The following is a 20146-nucleotide window of genomic DNA, read 5'->3' on the forward strand; positions in this document are numbered from 1 at the left end:
ATTTACAAATCTCATGCACATGCACTCAAACACACACAGATGGATCATTTACACAGTTATCTTAAGTTATGAGTGTTTGCTAAGTCTGACGTGGCCCAAAAGACCCCATCATACAAAAAAAGTCTAAGAAATTTAAGATAAAAATGTTTCTGCACGAGGCCCAATGATCTGTTGATCTTTATTAATCAAGGCTTGATAGTTTAATTGAAAAATTGGATTGAACATTGACCATAAACTCTAAAGTCAAATCAAACCACTGACTTCAAGAACTTTGACGCTTCTGATCTTAATCCATCTGGCTGTTTTGTTGATCTGGTGCCACATCTAGCTGTCAAACTTAAATTTCATGTCCCAAAGTTTAAAAAAAAAAAGACATTTTGATCTTGGAGGATGTATAAAAATATATATTTTGGATGATTAAGTAATAATTTTAAAATATTAAATAATAATAGTAAATTAATTGATGGTGGCTTCCTCACATAATTTCACAGCAAAGACCAACTAAAGAAAATGAAGAAAATAAAATTTCATGCCTCTTTACAGCATCTGGAAAGCAACTAAAAATGACTAACTGTTACTTCAACTTATGGCTGTCATGATATCGGATTTTCACTACATGATTATCGTGGCTAAAAGAATTCATGCTAATAATATTATTGTAAAAAAAAAAAAGACTTTGGAAGAAATATGCAATCAGTCAAATTAAACTTTAACTTTGTTTATTGTGTGTTTTGTACCTTTTTTGGCAACATTAATTACACTCAAGATATACGTGAAGGGAGATGGAGACAGAGTTTATAACCTTTACTGTGCAAAAGTGCACAAAAAGTGCTATTACTCTTAATGGACAGTGAAAAACAAGAACAGAAAGAAACGGAAATTATTTAAGATTATACAGCATCTTTAAGAGGTATTTGATTCTTTACACGATATTATCCTATGTATGCTATCAGTATTTTATTTTTTTAATATTACACTTATCTATTGCACCACCACTACTTCAGGGGTTATTATTACTACTATTAAGCTCAACAGCTTTTTATTTAAGTCTTGACCTGACTGTTTTCTCACACAGTCACAGGAAAATTCACAGAAGGATTGTGCTGCTTTTGCAAAAATGAGAAAAACAGAAACCACACAAGAGCCACACACAGGTAGAGTGAAAATTATTAGCATCTTCAGAGAGTTAGCGATAACGTAAGCACAATTAGAAGAGCTGTCACACTTTTCCAGTGATGACGACAGCGGTGATTGCAGCCAGGTGAAGCAGCAGTGCATCACAGATGGAACAAATAGTACAAAACCTGATATTCACCATGAGGGAATGAAAAGTGGAAAATAATACTAAACCAACAGCTGTGACTGTGCTGTGAGAAACTGAGACAGTCGTTAGCATTCAAACAGGTCCAGCACAGAGAACAGAGAAACAGATCCGTGCACACGAGGCATGAGGGGCGGTGCATGGTTACACGCTAAATAACAATTAGTCTGACAAAATGCATGATACAGAATGAGTCACAGGAAAAGAAAAGACATCCTGCATTTTAGAAGCACATGAAAGAGCAGGGGAGTTGTAGTAGAGTGGTATTTAGTTACTAGTTCAATTCTGCATGCTGGTCCTTTAAGATAAATTGTTCTTGCAACTGCATTTTTAACTTTTTTTTTCCACTCAAACGTAACTTAATTGCATCATGTGAAACTGCAACTTAAGACAGGCGTCTCAAATTGGCGCGGGACCACTGTTGTCTGCTCATAACGGGGCCACTTCAGTGTTCAAGTACTGCAACAAAGTGCAATATTTCTAAAAATGTATTTTTTTGGTTCCATATTTTCGTCAGACTTTACAGAAAAACGCAAACAGCAGTTTCTATACGTGTGGACACAAACAAGTGGCTCTGGATCGGTCATTAATGCCCCTGATGAAAATGGCTACTGAGGATTGTCAGTTTGGTCTCAGAGTATGCAGCGGTAACTCAAGCTTTGTTGCATCTGATCATTAATGTCACTTGATAACTTCTTAATTTAGTTGAGTTTAGTTTCTTTGATTTATAAAAGGACAGCGTGCAATGAGTGATCGTTTACAAGAAATGAAAACATGGTTGCACCAGATTTAGCGAAATGCTTATTTCCATCTGTAGTCCAACACTTAAAAAATAAACGCAATAAATAAAATTCAAGGTACAATGCAGACTACAGTAAATCCAGGACCAAACATTATAAAAGTAGTGGGTACACAATAGAGTCGCAGCTGTGTTCGCCAATAGAGAAATACTTTTTTCTACATTTATACAATGCATTTTTAAAAATTAGAACCGAGTTTTGATTGAAATGGTAAAACTGAAGAGAAGTTTGAATTGGTATGAGACAACTACAGGGAAAAAATTAAATACACAAAATAGTTACACAGGCCAGATTATGTAATGTTGTTGTCATGTCACAGGTCAGAGGAGGGTGTGGGGGATGAGAAAGCTGAGAAAACTTCAATTTAAACACTTTTGCAGACCTGTGATTGTTTTGTTGATATAATTTTCTTTTCACATTTGGATAAATTTTCATCTTTGAGTTGGAATTTATTTAAAGTAAGCATTAGTCAGCAAAACGTTTTCAAAACTCAAAAGTCCGCTGAAGCAAGTTGAGTTTTCTCAGCTTCTTTGTTTTTACAGTGATGCACGAAGAGCAAATATTACCGGGACTACAATGGAAAATTGCAGAACAACAATTATACTTGATAATAATATAATAACCAGATAACTGCAACCAGCTGCAAAACTTTATGGCTGTGTTTGAGTTCCATATGATGTCTTAAGTAATGTATGCATCAATTTACTGATCAGCACACACACACACACACACACACACACACACACACACACACACACACACACATGGTCACACACTGACAAGAAACATAATTTTATCCTTGGCCAGATGTATCTTTTTAGCTCATTATTTTACCCCCCAAACACATAAAAATCCAAACATGAACTACATATAGATCTCGTGACCACCCTGTATCCAGACTGGAAATAATGGTTATCCACCGTGGGACAGGCAAAGTCAACAGGATAATAAACCGCCTGTCGCAAAACAAGACTGATTTCAACGTATGATACTTTTTTAGGCCTCTTCTCTTCTCTTTTTCTTACTGTGTGTTTTCCAGTTTTTGCTTTGGAACACGTTTGACCCAAAACATCGTGCCAATGAAGCCAGTTAAATTGGAATCAACAAATTGCTTCTGACTGCACATTAAACACACACAACTGCTTCTGGCAAAAAAAGCTGTTAAATGGGATAAATAAATAGCTTATTAAAATATGGTAAAAGTTTTACAGCGTATTAACTACATTCTACTCATGCCCTTCCCCTCTGATCACACTCACTTCTCTGATTTCTGTAGTCAGTTTGTTAGTGGTGCGAAATATACCGAGCGCATAATGGCGTCAATGTGTCCACTAATGACCCTAAATCATGTATTTATTTGTAGACGGCCAGTCATTAGGCCTGGTTATACGCTGTCAATCTAAAAAGGATTGCAGCTGTGCTCAGAGGGTGCACGCTTTCATTAGATTAGACGCACTTTTATTAGATTACAGTGAAGAGAGAAGGTATATCCAGTCTAAATAATGGGCTCTCATCCTCAAACAGTTTACTACCACTAATAGGATTTATAATAAAGGCATTTAAACATGCGTGTTTCTGGACATCAGTGCTAAGAAGGTAAATGTGTAAAAAAATAAATAAAAGTCGATCTGATCATTTATCAAAGGTGGTCAGACCGGGTTTTATTAGCCAGACCAAGACGAAACATCTGACATGCACCCGGGAGAAATTAATCCAAGAGTCTCTGTATTTTGACTCTTTGGACACACACACACTGTTGCTGAGGTTGCTGGCTCTACTTACACACACACACACACACACACACACACACACACACACACACACACTGTGCTTTGTTTCCTTGGCTTTCTTTTTCGTTAAAAAACAAAACAAAACCAAAAAGAAAGAAAATAATCAGAACCAGCATGCAAACACTCACCTGCACTATTTCACGCTGAACAACAACGTTTTCTTTTCGGTGAATGAGAAAGTGAAACAGAAGTAATGAAAAATTAAAACAGAAAAATTAAAACAACGATTTTAGCATGTTTTTTTTAAAAAACAATATATCAGAAATTGGTATGAAAGAGAACTATAGTGGGTCAATAGTGATGCATGACAACTCAGAACAAAAAAATAACTAAAAAGCTGCGTTTTTGTTTGTTTGTTTTAAACAAGTGTTTTTGGAATTGGTTAAAAAAAAAGAACTATACAGAACTATTATGGGGCAATAATGATACAAGACAATTAAAACAATTGTAGTAATGAGGTTAAGGAAATTATGATGATGTTAAATGTTGAATAACTTTACTGTTCTCAACTTTTTCAATGAAAAACATTAAAAAAAACAAAAACAAAAACCAATCTAACAACCGTTTATACCTAAACAACAAAATACACAACAAATACACCGTTTGTCACTGACTTAAAAAAGCAACCCATGTGACCAAGAGTCATTCTGGGACGTTTAAGTCAATCAATAAAATTCTCCAGAAAGCAGAGCAAATATTTTCCTGGACATGTTCTTCCAAGTGTATTTTCTCTGATGCCGTAAGTTTAGTCGCTATATTTTAATTAATACATTTACATTGGATTAATAAAGTCATACCAGTATGTTTTGTACTTGTATTACATCATTCAGTAAAGTTTATTCTATGGGATCATCAGTATAAGTTTATTCTAAAGTTTGTTGGAAAAAAACTGACCGTTTGTTAGTGTCTTCAAAAAACAACCCTCATGACCAAGAGTTTATTCTGGGACATTAGTGGACACGTGTCCGCCGTCACGTTTCAAAAGTGAAAACTTAACTTTTATTTTTAACTAATAAAATTATCTGAAAAGCAGAAAGTAGGATAAAATAATAATTTAAATCAGCATCACTGTATAAGTATACTTGTATACAAGGCAACATAAATTAATCCTTATCCATATAAATGGTGGCACTGATAAACATGAATTTAAAATGAAATTATTTTAAAAACACATAAAACACAAGTAAATTGGCACTGACATAAATGTTGGCAACGATGAACATAAACTTGTTAACTTTTAAGTTAAACATTTCATGACACAGATATTGCAAAGAAACAAACCAACATGGTTATTTTTACCCACTGGTGCATCTAAAGGATAATAATTTCCTTTTGAACATTCACTGCATTCAACACTCACGCAAAATAATTTTAATCAGAAAAAAAACATTTTTCTATTCGATGTGAGCACTGAAAATGAAGCGAGAGTTCACGTTCTCTGCAAACTTAAAATCTTTTTTCTGTCAGTCCTGTTGTCCTTTTATCAATCTTTTATTGAGACTTCAGAGTTTTTTTTGTGTCACAGTCTCACAGTGAAAGACAGAAACAGAAGAGTTAAAATCATCGCACTGAAACAAAGAAATCTTTTTTTAAAGCGACTAATTCTCTGGAAAACGGAAAGCTAATTCTGCACGTTAGCAAGTGAATTTTCTCCGTCGTTATGTTGTACCTGCTCGTAAAAACTAATAGCTATTCCACATTGTTCATTTTCTCTGCAAACACATAACACCTCATAGTTTTGGGGTTTTTTTAACCATTGTCACCTATGGTGTACACTTTCTACAATCTTTTTATTGTGCTTAACAACTTTAGTTACGAGGGTGTGCTATTCCAGTCCGACGCACTTTTTATCAAATTCAGTGAGTATCTCGTCACGGTCCTCGAGCTCCCCGCTCTATGAGTGAGAGGACTGACGCACACAACACTTATTCCAGCTGATCAGCGACAAGTCGCGTTTGTGCCTGTGCACAGGACGAAGGGAAGGGAAGCGGGAGTGAAGGGGACAGTAAATCTTCTGAAGGAGCTCTGAAGAAAAGTTTGTTTGGTCTCTGTCCAGAATAGCACACGCCATCTTTAATAAAGTTGCTATGTGTTGGATTACAACATAGCCTATGACTTCATTAAGCTCTTTCAAAAGTTAAAACAGAGAGAAGAAAAGAAAATGATTCAAAGATGCTGTCATATAATAACAATAATAATAATAATAATAATGAGAAGAAGATCAGATCGCATTTATATAGCGTTCTATCATAGATAGTGAAAGCGCTACATGATGAAAAGGGGGAAACTCGCCTCAACCACCACCAGGGAGATGCACGGCGGCCATCTTGCATCACAACTCACATAAAACAAAATAATAAACAAGTCATCAGTGCAATAAAATTCTTGGCTTGCTATGTCTCTCCACGGTGTTCCGTTAATTATTCCATTAACGAATGTAAAAATACATTTAAGAGTCATTAAGTTTAATGAAGAAAGAAAGAAAGAAAGAGAGGAAGAAGACAAGATGAGACAGACAGGTGATAAACAATTTGGAAAGCAGCATGTAGTAGATTAAGGTAATAACGGCGTAAAAAACAGCATAAAGGCCTAGACAGAAGGTGACTGAGGTTAAGACAGTATAAACAGTGTAGAACAGTATGTGCAGGAAAAAACAAAAAAAAAAAGATGTGTCTGTTCAGTGTTCACTTTAGTTATTTGGAGTATGGGGTTGTGCGCAAAATGACAAAAGAAGTGTATGAAAATGTTTTTTCCAGTGTGTGCAAAGCAGAAAAAGAAAAAAAAAAGGGAAAAAAATAATAGACAAAGACAGAGAAGACTGATTATCCAAATGAGATTTTGCCCATTTTTGCTCATCTAAATCTAAAATCTCGAAGTCCTCGTGCTGACTTTAAGTGCCGGTGTCTTCCAACAAATTAATAAAGGAATAATAATGCAGCAATTACATTTTTTTCATATCTATAATGCAAAATGCGTTAACAATATCATTTGTATGCTGCATTTGCAGAAAATGAACGTTACAAAAACAACTTGAGTCTTTTCAGATTAACATTAGTTTGTCTTTGTCATATTTGAAGAATTACATGACTTTACATGTGTTCCAGTATTTTCGCCAAAAGATGGCTCAATACGAAGCTTTCGTCAAGCTTTTTTTGTCAGCGCGGCGTGTTTGGTGGGATGGTGAAGGCAGCAGAAACAGGCTGATGAGGCAGCTCACCCTAAACATAATGTAAATGTAAAAAAAGCTGAAACAGGTTCAGTAAACAGGTTCAGTAAAGCTGCAGCATTGATTGTGATTTAAAGGGGCAGTTCACCCCAAAATCTGTGGTGAAAAAGAGCATTCTGGTAGATTTTATCGCAGAAATAAAGTAGTTCCCGCATGAAACTGCTCACAACAAGGTCTGTGGATTATCTTGAGTAAATAATGATATGGACTGATGGCGTTTTAATTATTAAATTTTACAAACAAAACGAGCACACATGAACGTGTCCATAACCAGAATCCAGACGTGTTCAGCGACTCCGTGAGAGTTTCTGGCTCGGTCGTTCACATTTCTGGGCGACTGTAAAATTCCTCTCCAGAAATTTACAGCTGCTTTTCTGGCTGCAAATGTGAGCAAGTTCAAATTTGTTGTCACTGTGACCTCAGTTAGCTTTAAACAGGAGAGCAATGTTGATCTACAAACGCTGGCTCCTCAGAGATGTGTGTGTGTTGTTTTTTTTTTTAAAGGTCACATATGAGTTTTATCTCAGCTGTGAAAAGTCAGTGAACCCTCTCTGTCACAGTTTGGCTTGGTAACCTGCCAACTGCTAAACTGAACAGAGAAAATAATTAAGCGTGTTTCTAAAATTTTGAAAAGGCTGATAATGACGCTCACATCATCTCCCCTGTGTGAAGAAAGTAAAGTAAAGGGAGCAGAGAAAAACAGCACAGACTCTGCATATGGTGCGCACACTGTACCAAGTGATCTATCCTTTTAATCTGGCTTTGGACACATACAGCCAATGCAGGTGTGTGTGTGTGTGTGTGTGTGTGTGTGTGTGTGTGTGTGTGTGTGTGTGTGTGACCAGGGAAAAAAAATATGGAGTCAAACTAAGTTGAATGAATATGATTTATGCAGAGGAAATAAATAACCAAGAGTTTGCCGATGCTGTCATGCCGACCTTCATTTCATTAAATTTCGACTTGGATCCTTTTTAATTAGTTGCTTTCCCTATCACTGTTAATAATTAAAAAACAAACAAACAAACAAAAAAAGTCATCAACATTTTTTGGCTTCTGAAGGGCAGCCAGACAGAAAAAGTTTGAGAACCGCTGGTGTAATGTTATAGCCTTAAGTGTTTATTTTATTTATTTATTTATCTATGGACTTTTACTTATTGATTTTTAACATTTAATAGTTTTCTTGCCGTATATACACATATTATGCAAAGCAATTATCATGCAATTATCCTGTGCAATATATATTTTTCACTGTTGAATCATCATTTGTAATAATATCTTCATATCTCTGTTTCCCTGTGCAATTATTCATTTACACGGCAATTTTTTTCCTTACAATAATGCACCATGTGTGTATTTAGATCATGCATGCAATTATCATATATAGCCACATGTCTGTCTATATATTTCCACATATTTCCATAGGCTTATATCTGTATGAGTGAGGTGTATATTGTATATAGTCTGTGTGCGTGTATCACCCACTTCTTTTTTCTGTCTGAAACTTTTAAAATTGTTGTAACATGTGAATTTCCTCAATAAAGTTATTAATAAGTCTTATAAACGGTAAGCTGTGGGACCGGGCCGGTCGATGCCATGAACACTTCATCACAGGTCAGTTAATGATGTTTGTGAGTAAATTAAAATGTGCCGATTGCAGATCAAAGTGATTTGGGGAGGGAAAACAAAACAAAACAAAAAACTGTGGAAAAATTGCTTCCATAAAACACCTGCTTTTATAGGATAGGATTTGGTTTAATGGTCTGTTCGCTGGAAAGACCGCGGCTGGCAACGTTCATTATTCAAGCTGACCTACCTTTAATAGTGGACTCTGTAAACAGCATAAAATAGCTTCCCTCTGCTTGTACTAAACAGTCGTGTAAAAAGCACAAATAGCTATCAAAATACAGACAGTTTTTCCGTTTCGCCACAGGGATGTAATTTGTCATTAAATTCACATTGAACAGAACACCAAAACGGCTTGTTTAAGGCTGTAAACGTTATAATACGTGCCGCCTAGTGAATATTCTTTGACTAGTCATCTCTCTTTGTCAACATAAAAATCAGTTAAACTAACTAAACAATCATTCACAAGGAAAGATACAAATTTCTTACTTTATGGATTTATTTAAAAAAAAAAAAAAGGTGGAGAAAAGGCCAATTTCCAGAGGCTGGATGTTGTGTTGACTTTTCCTTTTTCTTTGTGTCTGTGTCACGTCTATTTTGACATCTGTGCACATCTGGGACTTCTCCACACGGCGCATTGCTTTCATCTGTCAGTGGTCCCAAAGGTACACAAATTATTCTAATATGAAAAATATTTGGAAAATATCCATAATTCCTTCAGCTTCTCACGTTAACAAAAAGAACTACACAAACATGATCTGAGGCCTTGGAGTTGAGTCAAAAACGCTGCTGTGTTTTTCTTAAAAGTAAAACGTGGTAGAACATTTGTTTTTCATTTTACTTATCATGTCCAAACACAGTCTGCCTCCGAGCTGGACGCGATTTTACTGAAAGAGTTGCAAAGTAATGTGATAAAGATAATAATCTGCTCTTTTCATGCTGGAACAGAAGACGGACACAGACACCAACATTTATCAGTGCCAACAGGTCACAACACGGACCTTCCTGTGTTTCATTTTCTGTTCTGTCAGAGCGAGTCTGGAGATGTGTGATAAATCAGAACGAGGAAGAGGGAAGCTCAGAGGAAAGAAAAAAAAAACACTCCTGACATCTGATTGGTCACCTCAAGTGCTTTCCGTTATCCTCAAGTATGATTGGCCCCTGAGAGGAGGGACCTCAGTTTGAACCAGCTGTTTTAATTTTTAATATTTGTAAATTAGGCATGGTAATAATCCTTAATCAATTGAACATGTATTTAAAGGTATTTCATTGATAATTTAGAGATGGAACTATTTGTGTTTCATTTGACATCGTCTAGCAGAGCCATTTGTTGAATAAGAAAACTTCAACTTTAAATGAGAGGAAAAATATTTAATGAAAATGAAAAAAAAAGTCTGCATTTTTTTATCTTATTAATTATTTATGATTTTCAGCTGTCAGTCAAGCAAATTCACAAATTTTACAACCCTATTTTAAATGTGCATTATTTCTTTCTTTTCTTTTTTTAACTAGGTTAATTTTACTTGAGATGTTGGTTGTGGTTCCCTTTACTCACAAGAACAATAACTATACACAAAAAAACTATGTTCAGAAAATGGGTACATACATAATAAATAAAAATAATAAATCATAAAATTATTGATGATGAACTTTTAATGGTGGAATGCTGGGGATAAATTCAGGAGTCTCACAGCCTGAGGAAAGTGGAACAATGGAGGCTTTTTCTCAAGGGCGGAAGTAACTAATTACAAGTACTCAAATTATTGTAATGAAGTAGTTTTTTTAGGGGGTACTTGTACTTTTACGAGTAGATTTTCAAGCTGTAATGTAATTAGTTACTTTTAAAATCATAGTTGAGTACTGAGTACAATTTGAGTTAATAGTTCTTATCCAAACATACATACAAATGAAAAACAAAACAAAACACTGCGGAAACACACATATGGAGTGAGGATGTTAATGATTAATCATTAATTGATTAATTGCTGTTAAGAATTTTTACCAATTAAAAACGTATTCATGGATATTTAATCAATACATGTGGCAGCAATTTGCACCGAGCCATTTGTTGAATAAGGACAATTAAACTTCGACTGTTACTATATTACAAAAAAAAAGAGTAATCAGTTGTTAGTGTTTTCGACTACTGGTTCAGGAAAACGCACAAAATTTGCAACCCTAGTTTGGAAAGATGACATCAGCAATTAAAAGTAACTAATGTTTTGAGTAGTTTGTGAGATACATACTTTGTACTTTTGCAAGTATATTTCTAACATCAGTACTTTTACTTGTAATTGAGTAATATTTTAACACTACTTGAGCACAGATTTTCAGTTGTAAAAGGATAAATTATGGAAGCTTTATATTACGTTTGCATGGTCTCTGTCGTGCTGTTGTTGGTTGGACTGTTTATCTTTCAAACAAAAAAATTAAACACAGGAATGTAAGAAAGTGTAAGATACTGTAATGTAAGTAATGAAAGTAGATATTAGAAATGGTAAATTAATGCTACTGTACGCAGGCGCACACACACATATATTTCAAGCCACCCCTGGATAAGTCAGAGCCCCATTTGAGTCACCCCGATCAAAAAGTCTGAACACGCCCCCGCGAGTGATGAATCGATGCGATCGTAACCTTCCGTCGAACTCCTTTTTCTGCTCAGAGGATGCGGCTAGCGTGTGTTTGCCTTTAAAGTCCGTCTGCGCGTTGAAGCCAGATGTCAGATGATTTCATTAACGGCGTTTGCCCCGTTAGGTTAAGGTTAAGGATAAAGGCAAGGATTAAGGAAACACGCCAAGCTGAAAATACTCGCTTCTCTAACAGTGACGCCACAGCCGCGGTGCCCTCGTTTGAAAATTATTTTCCTGCCTGTAACTGTTTCATGTTAATAACAGTTCAAATTAATTCCAAATGTTGGCCAAATGAGTAAGTGTCTGTTTATGAGTCATAAGAAATGAATAATAATCTTTTAGAAGCAGTTAAAATTGAGCAATGCGTTAATAGCAGACAGAGTGTGAACTTTCGAGCAGCAGGGTTTTATTTTCGAGATAATGGGATTTGTTTTTAATTGGCAGACATCTGATAGAGTTATAAAAAAAAATAACGGCTGCTTTAGAATTTGCAAACAACTGCTTAACTTACAGGGTTGGACTCACTGTTGCTTGTCATTGTCAAATTATCATGTTGCGCTCGTGCAGGTTCAGGGTCCCTGCAACCTGCAGCCAATACCACCACCAATATTTAATTTGAGTCCAATATTTTAAATTTGGAGTGCAGTACCTGCTTGCTGTTAAAGTTACATATGTCTCCTTTGAGTATATCCGATTTATTTACACTTCTACTCCACTGCACTTCTCTACATTTATTTAAGGAAGCTATATTTACTGTAATAAGTCATTAAATGACTTCAAAGGTACTCTTGATTCTCTAGCAAAAATGCAACAGCTTCAGTGTCCCCTTGTGAAATGTCTATTCCGGGCAGGGATAATGTGTTTTTGTTTGCCTTTTTCACTTCAATTAGAGTTCAACTTAATGCAGAACATTTGCCGAATGAGTAAGTGCGCTTTTATAAGTCACGAGAAATCACTGATAATCTTTTATTTGGCACAACGGTTAAATCAAGCAGTATGTTAATGGACTCTGGCGGGCAGGTCCAGAGCGTGACTTTTCAGACCTGTTAGCTTAGCTTTATATCAACAGACCACTGACAGTTATAAACAGCTGATCGATTTATAGTGTAGGACTTGATATTGTCCATTTACAATGTTGCACGTGTCTTGCGCTCTGCAGGGTTTCTGCAGCCTGCCTGAGCTTCATCGAATCTGGGGTGGAGTGGGCGCAGGGAAACAACCCGTTTTCAATACCTTTAATAGAATTTCAACCCATTTAACATACAGTCTCCGGCTCCAACTCACTATTAAGACTGCTGTGCGTATTTTAGCATGTGTAATTGCTACATATTGCTCCTTCAACTACTATAATTACTTTGATTTCACTATGATGCATCGCTGTGGATCAAAGGCCCCACAGACCCTCACAGGTGGTTTCAGTTATGTTGCTGATCAGACCTCCTCAGATCGGAGCTCTGCTGGGTGAGGTCAGTCCCTCAGGTCCAGAAAATCTTAATACGATAATAACTTCTGTGTACTAATCATTATCTTGTGTACATAAGATAAAAATGTATATACGTCTTTCTGGACCAAGAAGACTTAACACTCTGAAAGGGGCCGTATTGCCTTGTGAGGACCTTTACTTTTGTGTATTTTGCTGCTAATACACTGTATTTTTACTCAAGGAGAATTTCAAATGCAGGACTTTTACTTGTAACAGTATTTTTACACTGTGGTATTGTTACTTTTATATAAGTAAAGCAATCTGACTACTTTTTCCACCACTGTATTTGGGGCTCTAGTGAGTAGAAAAACAGTGCATGTGGCACTAAGTCAAACAAACTACAATGTGAGGATTCGGGGTAACAAGGCAACATGTTACCCAGTCCAGTAGTGTGATATGTTTTTTTATGGTTTTTGGGCAACAATCGAGCCCTGTGGCACAAAAGAAATAAGAAATCAGACTCTGCAGACAATATAAGACAGGAGGATTACTTTGTACTTGTTTCTGGTGTTTTTGTGGGATCAGATGACAAGAAGAAAAGTAGTTATTACCAGACTTTTCATTTCTAATCATCTCTTTTGGGGCTGTCAAAGTTAACGCGTTAATAACACATTAAAGCAAATTCCTTTTAATGCCACTATTCTTTTTTTGATGCACGATTAACGCACGTTCTGTTATACTGGCCTGACCAATAGTCTGAATCAGAGGCGAGTTTCCCCGTCATCCGACAATGTAAAGGCTCGTTTGTTTAGGCAACTGGCTCAACGCAAAGAAAAAGAAGTATATGAGATATATAGTAGATATGATTGAGCTGCAGCTCCACCTGAAACCAGGTAAAAGTAAAAATAAGGCTGAGCCACAGCAGAGAGAGATCATGATCATGATCTTAATTATTTCTTGCCGATCAGTCATAACTGCGAGGGAGGGAGGAGAGCGTGGGAGTAAAAACTATTGATGATGATCCTGATGTTGCTGTACAGTTCTGTGATTTCAACTGTACATTTAAATATCTGTAGCTGCAAACACCAAACTGACAGACGCTCATCTCCTCCACAAAACGTTTATCACTGCGCTGCATTATTGTCAGTCACGATGAAGAGTCCAGACTCTTCATCTCCTTCATCGGTGTGTGTCGGTGTGCAGTTTGCTGTCTGCTGTTGTCTAAAACAGTCAGAGTGACACTGATGTAAATGATCCTGCTGCATTAATACAAAAACGAGTAAGTGTCTGTTTATGAGTCATAAGAAATGAATAATAATCTTTTAGAAGCAGTTAAAATTGAGCAATGCGTTAATAACAGACAGAGTGTGAACTTTCGAGCAGCGGGGTTTTATTTTCGGGATAATGGGATTTGTTTTTAATTGGCAGACATCTGATAGAGTTATATAAAAAATAACGGCTGCTTTAGAATTTGCAAACAACTGCTTAACTTACAGGGTTGGACTCACTGTTGCTTGTCACTGTCAAATTATCATGTTGCGCTCGTGTAGGTTCAGGGTCCCTGCAACCTGCAGCCAATACCACCACCAATATTTAATTTGAGTCCAATATTTTAAATTTGGAGTGCAGTACCTGCTTGCTGTTAAAGTTACATATGTCTCCTTTGCGTATATCCGATTTATTTACACTTCTACTCCACTGCACTGCAAATGCATAATAAAATTTAGAGACCTACACTGACATTCAATATCTTCTAAAAGTTTAATAATAAGTAAGTTACCTATTATTATGGCACCCTGACTCTGTTTGACATGAATGAAACAAAACCTCAATTAGTATGATAGTTATTCTACTATTTCATGTCAAAATGTCTGCATTGAAAAAGGTGCACTGCACAGTAAATGCACCTTAAATACGGAGTGCACACACACAGACGGAAACACACACACACACACACGGAGTCAGGAACCAGGGTCGGCTATAATTAATGTATTTAAATAATTAGGTTATAATTTTAAAATTGTGACAAAACCTGCTGCATGTTTACTCAGATTTCACACCAGGTTGCAGTACGTGAAAACGTGCTGTCGGAGGCACACAGGTTAATCTGTATCATTACTGGGTATTAAAGGGGCATTCTCAAAAGGCTCAGTTATTCACAAGCATGAATAAGGCAACAGTCGCCACTTTGTGAAAAACTGCGTGGGCAAATGGTCCAACAGTGGCCATGATCTTTGACCCCGATGCAACACTGGATTAAAAAACACAATCTAATTCTATAAAGGATGCTACATGAGCTCAGGAACACTTTGGAAAACTATTTTCAGTAAACAGAATGTAATTTTACAAAATATTTGTGACTTGTATTCAATTGAATACAGCAGAAAGCAAAGATATTTAATGTTCGATCTGATAAATTTAACTTTTTTTGTGAATACGCAAACAGTCCAACAGTTTAAGAACAATGGGCCTCATGCAGGAACATTATATTTATTCTTATCTTACATTTCTCCTCTTTTCCTGTGAACGGCGTGTACAAACAAATCAGATTCAGCAAATGCTCATAACTTCAGACAACTGTGTAAAAGATCCGCCTGTGCGAAAAGCATGATTAACGCCCCAGTAACACCATATACGGCTGCACTTCCTGCTCCATATGTCTAGAAGAGTTCCTGCATGAAAATAGCAAGAAGGAGGAAAAAAGAAGAACTTTACGAGGTTGGAGTTTGAAGTTCTGCTGTCAGAGACCCATCATAAAAAGTTTATCATTTTAACAGCTTCAGCAACGGAATTACAGGACGTGCTAAACGGAAGAAACGGGAAAAACGAGCGCTGCTATCTCGTCTGACAGTTGGACTGTCACTGAAATGAAGAAGAAATGTCTCGATATGAAAATGATGACAAAGAAAATCAGAAACGATGACGACTGATGACCGCAGAAGGAGGGTCAAGGGGAAGTTTTGATCACGGACAGAATAAGTGAGGATGTTGTGTGACGGTGAACAGCAACTTCATGAACCTGCATGTGAAGATAAACACAGACAGTAGGTAATAATACACCATCAAATGAATGATGATAGGCTTTAGAAATAAATTTACTATAATTATAATTTGAAATGTAGTCAAATAATAATAATATATCGGCATAATGATCAAGTGTAATTCATTTTTCAAAGTCAAAATATCTTCAAACTAATGTAAAATACAGTCATTATTGAAAAAATTTGGTTTTGGTAACAGTGGACTGACTGCACATGACTCTACAACAGGTCTGGACGACTCGGAAATTATGTTTGAATCTGAAACAAAAGTCAGAATACTAGAAAATTGTTAAATGACACAAGCCCTCCCACACCACTCGTAAACAAGCACTTAATAAGAAATCTGTTCGTACGTGTGGTTTTTGCACGAGGCCCAATGTTTCTCAACACATAACTGCAGGAATTTGAGCATTTCACCATCTGCAAGCCATAATATTATTGAAAGAGTCAGAGAAATCGTAGTCAATAAACACAGTTTGTCGCTGCATCTACAAATGCGTGTTAAAACTACTGTGTGAAGCTGAGGACACAACATTCAGAGATGTTGCAGAGCTCTCTGGGCCCGAGCAAGACGGGAAAGTGTGCCTGACGAGTTTCAGAAATTTCTGAATTCATGGACGCCGTGTCCTCCAGGCTGCAGAGGAAAAGGACCATTCAGATTGTTACCAGCGGTAACTTCAAAAGCCAGCATCCGTGTTAGCGCCCGCGGCAGGGTTAACTGTCACATCTGTAAAAGCCCCATAAAACCTTACAAAGCACAGATTTTGGAGCAGAATATGGCGCCGTTCGGATTTTCATCGCCCCTGCTTGTTTCAGCAAGACAAAGCCGATGCACGTTCTGCACGTTACAAAAGTGTGACTTCATAGGAAAAAGTTTGTGTCCTAGACTGGCCTGACTGCAGTCCGGACCTGTCTAACACCGAAATTGTTTTGTGCATTATGAGGCACAATTTTCACTGTGGAACTTCAACAAGTTGTGTCCTGTTTTTTAAAAGATTAAATGATGTATCACAGTGGTAAACATGCTCCCACCCAAGCTTTTTCAAAACATGGTTAAGTGTGGAATAAGTTTATAATTATAAATATCAATAAAGTTAATCAGTTTGAACATTAAATACATTGTTTTTGTACTGTATTCAATTGATTATAGGTAGATTTTTTTTTTTGGAAATCATTGCATTCTGTTTTTATTTTTGTTTGACACCATGTCCTAGCTTTTTTGGAATTGGGGTTGTAACCAGAAAAAGTTTTTTGAAGAATAATTAAGATTGTAAAAGGCCAGTTCCTATCAATAAATGGTTCACAATTAAATTTAAATCTGTTTCAACCAAACTGTTTATATTTATATGTATATCTATATTTTTAGATTCACTATCAATCAGCAGTTCTTCAGCACATGTTGCAACAACACAGCGCCTGCCCAGACAGAAAACAGCTCCACTGTCAGATGTTTAAGACGTGACAGAAAAGGCTTCAGCACGAAAAAATGTCACACATTACGGCGTATGGGACGCTCATTTCCAGGACGTTTCCAGAGCGATCACAGCAGAGGATGCAAAGTCTCCGTGAATTCTGTTTACTACAACAGAAAGAGTGAGGAGCAGTGGCACACATCTGGGCATAATTGTTGAAGGGTCAGAGGACGATCATATCTATTCACCAGATCCTCCTTATTAGAAACCAATTATCAGCCAGCTATCAAAAGAAGATTTTAAACATATGTTTTGGTTATCTGAGTCTGTTAATAGTGGATAAATGCCTGCATGATACAGCTTGGATGTTTTGGGGTTTTTTTGTTTGTTTGTTTTAACCCTCCAGGAAAAAGCAGCAATCAGATTTCTGAAGGACGACTTCAATCAACCATCAAGTTGCTGATTGAAATTATGCTGTTCAGCCAGAATCATGATGACAAGACAGATTTACAGCAGACACAAGTCACATACACTTGTCAGTGACTCTTACTGTTAAATAAACCATGTCTACAATATGTCAGTGATTATTCATTATTATGCATTACAGGATTTTTTTTAAATTGTATATACTACCTTTACAACTTTAGAATTCTGATGTTTTACAGCAGCTACACCTTAATTATTATATTATTGTTATAGACAAAGATACAAGTTATAATCACAATGAATGACAACTGTTACACTATGTACCATACTTGCTGCTCATACACACATTTATTTATTATTGATTCAATTTTTACAGTAACAGTTATCTGAACCTGGATCTTTCAATAAAAAGACACATCTGTGTGCACAAACACAACTCACACAATTTTAGATCTTTTTAAGTCATGTGGCATTGTTTTCTCTAAATGTTTTTCAGCATCCTGAGTTCAGGCAATGAGCGCCTCAAAACCGGAGCGCTCCTTCATGGTGTTCATGTTCAAGTTCATTTTATTCTATTCACTTTTTTTAATTTTTTATTTAATTTTTTTTTATCACGAGCAAGATGGCAAAGAATCTCTCGCGCGCTCGTGTGTTGTTATTTTGTACCCTGTATTTTGTACAGGACATTAAAACTATAACCTCCTTTTATTTTGCGTTTGATATCTCACAAAATAAAAGCGGCTTACAATCATTTCGCAACCGCTGATTACAGTCGTGATGCATTTTAAAGTTTTTATAGGATATGAAGCACATAATGTTTTATTGACCTTCAGACTGACTTTTTGTAAAATCTTTTGCGGCAAAAGTTTTACGGTTACAGGTTTCACATTTTATCATTATAAACAAACAGAAAAGTGCACTTTTAATACAATATTGAAATCTAAATATTTAATATAAATGTTAAATTGTGCTCTGAGCGCCATGTGTGTTGGTGTTTTTCAGTGCAGCTGCTTCAACTTGTGTCCAAACCTTTAAGCGGGTTCTTATCTCTGAGACAAATCTGCTCTCTATATGATAAAACCAACATGCCATTGCTGCTAAAACACATTTAAATGTACTTTTTAACGTACACATTAGTCTTTTCTCCCGCCATTAATTCATTTTGACGAGGTTGTAGCACCGATACCCCGAGATCGCTGATTACGGACAGAAGTCGTGCAATCGATAGATGGAGCCCTGACAGCATTGTTGCTTCCCTTCAAACCGAATCAGGAATAACACGCTTGTGTTTTTTATTACTGCACACGCTGTCGTAAAGGAAAATGCGTTTAAAGGTTTAGAGCAGAAGTAAACAGTCACTATTTAGAAGCAGATCGACCGCTGGCTTTTTTCCCCAGTGATTGAGCCGAAACAGGTTAAAAAAAAAAAGATCCAGACACCAGATTCTCTGAACGAAGCTGCTACATTTGTATTTGTGTGTGTTTATTTATTTATTTTTTTATCAGTGGGCCCGGACATTTATGTCAACAAGTATATCCTACAATTTACAGGCCACAGCTGGGGAAATACTTTCACAGCAGCTGGCACAACAGCTCGGACAAAACTGTCACGGAATGTTTAATAAGCTCACAGAGGATGGCTTCCACTAAATTCATCTTTTTTTTTTTTTTTTCCTCCTCGGACACAGGAAATTTGTGTTAGTGTTTGAGCCTCCGGCGTCTGTGTGCTGTGCTTTCCTCGCCATGCTTTCCCATCACGCAACCGATTTGCTGAAACTGTCTGATGAAACATGACAAGATAAGATCAATAGTTTCAGTTCACCTTACCTGTGGTTTCCGGGGCAGCTGTCAGTCTGTCGCGCTCTGTTTTCCACTCTCTCACGTCTCGATGGTGCACTGATCTTCGATTCTTCCTTCGCCCCCCTTCTGCCTTCTTGTTGCACGTCTTTATTTCTCTGCCTCTTTGGTCCACAAGTCACCACTCTCCCTTCTTCTCCTCGCTCCTTTTTTCCCTCACTTCACCTCAAATATTGCAGTTTTTTTTCCCCAAGTATCTCTTCTTTTCCCACTTTTTCTATCTCACTGTCCCTGTCTCTCTTTCTGTGTATGAGTTTTTTCCTTTTCCTTTTTATCCTTCTCTCCTCTGTGCCTTCTTATATCCCTCCTTAAATAGCAGTACCTTGCACTGCTGCTGGTAATGAAGACATACCGGGAGGTTTGTACTGGAGGCGGGACCAGTCCCTCAGTGGGTTGGGGGTTGGGAAAGGTCAAATTATGCTGAAGATGGACAGATAAATGTGAACCAGACCCTCCTGTGGAGTGTTGTTTCTGGTTACAGCTGTAGCTGAGAGCGATAACGGCCCCACATCCAGTTCACCTGTTAGATCTGTCAGTGATGTTCAGTGATTTTGTGACTCTTTTTCTGTGTCTGGGACTGTGATGTCCGATTTTC

General features: G+C 36.8%; 1 protein-coding gene across 1 annotated transcript in view; it reads right to left on the reverse strand.

The window, feature by feature from the left end:
* Positions 1–19870, reverse strand: part of asip1 (agouti signaling protein 1) — a 35317-nt gene extending 15447 nt beyond the window's left edge. Inside the window, exon 1 of the mRNA XM_084745874.1 lies at positions 19522–19870. The gene's annotated coding sequence lies outside the window, so the exon portion shown is untranslated. The remainder of the gene's footprint in view (positions 1–19521) is intronic.
* Positions 19871–20146: the final 276 nt, after the last annotated feature.

Source organism: Lutjanus erythropterus, chromosome 2 (genome assembly GCF_056507025.1).
Source record: "Lutjanus erythropterus isolate fLutEry1 chromosome 2, fLutEry1.hap2, whole genome shotgun sequence".
Taxonomy (NCBI): Eukaryota; Metazoa; Chordata; class Actinopteri; order Lutjaniformes; family Lutjanidae; genus Lutjanus; species Lutjanus erythropterus.